The sequence below is a fragment of the Neopelma chrysocephalum genome, unplaced genomic scaffold (assembly GCF_003984885.1).
Source record: "Neopelma chrysocephalum unplaced genomic scaffold, ASM398488v2 Primary Assembly neopelma1_45, whole genome shotgun sequence".
NCBI classification, from domain to species: Eukaryota; Metazoa; Chordata; class Aves; order Passeriformes; family Pipridae; genus Neopelma; species Neopelma chrysocephalum.
Window position 1 is genome coordinate 10535283 of NW_020897704.1, and position 3399 is coordinate 10538681.

The 3399-nt window shown below is 45.3% G+C and overlaps 1 long non-coding RNA gene across 1 annotated transcript; it reads right to left on the minus strand.

Annotated features, from left to right (window-relative positions):
- Positions 1–214: 214 nt before the first annotated feature.
- On the minus strand, positions 215–589 carry LOC113965550. The gene is made up of 2 exons (XR_003533568.1): positions 556–589; positions 215–465 (listed from the first exon to the last, which is right to left on the minus strand). It is a non-coding gene; the product is annotated as an uncharacterized LOC113965550 (long non-coding RNA).
- Positions 590–3399: the final 2810 nt, after the last annotated feature.

Sequence of the window (3399 nt, forward strand, 5' to 3'; positions counted from 1 at the left end):
GTGCTGATAACACGCAGTAAGCATAGTCAGCATCAATGAGATGATGGAGAGTGAAACCATATGAAATAAAGGTGATTTCCCACACATACTCAGCACAATAGCTCAGAAGAGGTCAGGAATGAACCTCACTTGCTGTTTTTCACCTGACAGGACAAGTGATGACTGCCATAGTACCTTAATGCTTCATCTTCCCAAGGACACCAAGTCAGAGAGCTCCCAAAATTTACTGTTTTATTGTTGACTATAGACATAAACAGTAACCCAGAAGCAGCTGACACACTACAAAGTCAGATTCTGTTTATGTGGCAATAATGCATCTTGTAGCCATATTCAAGACATTCCCATGAAACACTGGCTTCATAGCATATGCTGCAATTCTGAAGATCTCCATCAGCAAATCCCTCGAAGTGACCCACTGACTTGGGAAGCCATGGGAACAGAAACTAAGATGGAATGTCATGTGTCCTGTAGATTGAAATCAGGAGAAACCCATTATGAAAGTGGCAGTTTGTGGAGCCCACCATTGTGCTCTCTTGTATCTGTTCAGTTACCTACCTGCAATGAACACTGGATACAGCCCTTGAAGTGGCCTATAGAAAAATAAAACCAAGAAAACCTGAACCCCCTTATGCAAACCCAACTTTTTCCAGAGAATCCCATGAGTTATATTTTATCCTGTTTTCTCTGAAGCTTTTACAAGGAGTCCTCCCTAAGGAAGAATTATCTATTATGCCAACTCTCAAATTTCTGCTCCCATCTCATCAGCTGTAAAGTTATTCTAAAACACATGTCAACAATGATTTTATAATGGAAACAATACAGCTTTTTTTTATCCTTCACATCTTGCTAGGAAACATTTTTTTTCTGACTTAAACTGACCTCTAGGCAGGGTTTCTTCCACTGTTGAAACTCATCCCTCCCCAGCTGCCAGAGGTTCTATTTGCTGCACTCTAACACCCATAACAGGTTCTTTTCCTCTCAGACTTTTATCCCATGGTGCTCCTCATTATGGTTTCAATAAATACTTTTTCACAACAGTTGTGGAGGACCAAGAAGTTATTACTATCTTTCAATGATCTTGCAAAGGAGTGTTTTTTATCATGACCAGGAAACCAAAGGCAGAAGGAGGAAATAATCCAGCTCCTCCATGTTCTCTCTACCAGGGAGCAGACTTGGTTTCCAGGAGGACCATCCCTCATTCCGTATGTGTCACAAAACTTGGGACAGATTCAGATACCCAAGATACCAGTTTGCCAAACCTTCTTCCAAGGATGAGGTAGGCAACCCAAGAGCAGCAATCAGATTTGATCACATTACACAAGCCTATTACAGTGAAGCCACACATAGTCAGAAATACTTCTGGGCTTTTGCATACGTGATCTAAAAGGAGAGCAGCCCCCAGCAGAGGATGGTACTGGGATGAGACCTGTGGCTTACGCCACAGCCTCCTTCCTCTCAAGTCTCTTTGACTAAGGGGCTAGGAAATCTGAAATTTAATCTCTGGCCTAAGGAAATTCAATTTGTCTTTAAAGAGGCTTAAATCTCCTCTCACAGTCAGCAGCCCCTAACCTGCAGTGAATACAGTGTAATACAAATGCATGCAGAGAAATAAGGAAGCATTGAGAGTGCAGCATTTTGGGGGAAGCTCTCATACATTTTCTGGGAAACCAACAGGACTGACTGTCTCCCTGAGGTGCCTGTACACTGGCACATGCAGCATGGGGAGCACACAGGAGGAAATACGAGATCTGCGATCTGATTGGGATCATGGAGACGTGATACAACAACTGTATGAATGCCATGGTTGGATACTGGCTCTTCAGGAAGGACAGGCTGGGAAAGCAGGGAGGCGGTTTGTCCTTCATGCACAAGACTGGGGACACTGGATAGAGGTCTGCCTGGGGTGGACAATGAGCCAGCTGAGAGTTTATGGGTTCGAATAAGAGGGCTGACCAATGTAGGCAATGCTGTGATCGGTGTCTGCTACAGACCAGATCAGGAAGAGTATTTGCCACCGGTCTTTGATGCCTGTGATTTGTGAAGGCAAATCTCATAAAGGCCAAGGCAAAATGGACATTGTTTGTCTTGATGTTATCAAGGTTTTAGATGCTGTTTCCCAAAACATTCTTATAGACAAACCAGTGAAGTACAAACAGATAAATGCACAGTGAGGTGTGGATCAGTGACACAAAGCCCAAACAGAGGCCATTCACTAGTTGAGTACCCCAGGAGTCAATACTGTCAAATATCTTCATTAATGCCCTGGACAATGGGAGAGAGTGCCCTATCAGCAACCTGGAGAAGTGGTTGATGCCCCAGAGTGTTCTGCTGACATTCAGAGGTCAGCATATGCACAGGCTGGAGAAATAGGCAGACAGGAACTTCATGAGGCACCAAGTCCATCACCTGGGCAGGAATAACTTCAGGCAGCAGAGCAGACTGGGATGCAACTCTCTGGAAAGCAGCTTTACAGGAAAGGACCTAGGGGTCCTGGTGGAAAAGCTGGCCGTGGGCCAGCAGTGTGCTTTTGCAGCAAAGGAGGCCACCAGCCTCCTGGGCTACATTAGGCAGAGCATCACCAATAGGTTGAGGGAGGTGATCCTTCCACTCTGCTCAGGACTGGTGTCCTGTGTCTCATTCTGGGCTTCCCTGTACAAGACAGGCATGGACATAATGAAGTCAGTCCAGCAAAGGGCCATGAAAATTATTAAGGGACTGGAGGATCTGATGCATGAAAAAGCCGGAACTTTGCAGCAGAGGAAGAGAAGGCTCAGGAAAATCTTATCAGTGTGTACAAATTAACACCAGATGGAGAGAGTAAAGACGACAGAGACACTCTTCTCTGTAGTGGTCTGTCACAGGAGAAGAGTAAATGGACACAATCTGAAATGGAGAATATTACACTTGAACATAAAAAAAACTTCCTCACTTTTTTTACTGTGAAGCTGCTCAGACAACTGTGCAGGTTGCCCAGAGAGCATGTGGAGTTTCCATTGCTGAAAATCTTCAAAAGTGTGCTTAGGACACTGACCTAAGCAGTCTGCTGTAGCTGACCCTGTGCTGACCAGGGTGCGTGGACTAGGTGATCTCCAGAGGTGCCTTCAAACCTCATCTATGCTGTGATTCTGTGTTCCTATGCTATTTCTTGCAGGTGTGTCCTCTAACCCTCAGTTCCTGGTCCATGGGGCAGGCAGTTGAAGAGTAGCCTGTCCCCTCTTCAATTAACCTGAGCTGTCATTAGTGCCAGTGACACCACTCACACTAATACACCCATAGGATGGCTAAGGAGCTCATTGCCCAAGTTCTGCTGCCCCTGCCCAGGGACAGCAGTGTCTACAGTGCCAGAGCAGTAACTCTCTGCATCACTCCATATCAAATACTCAAGAATATGTCAGAGCA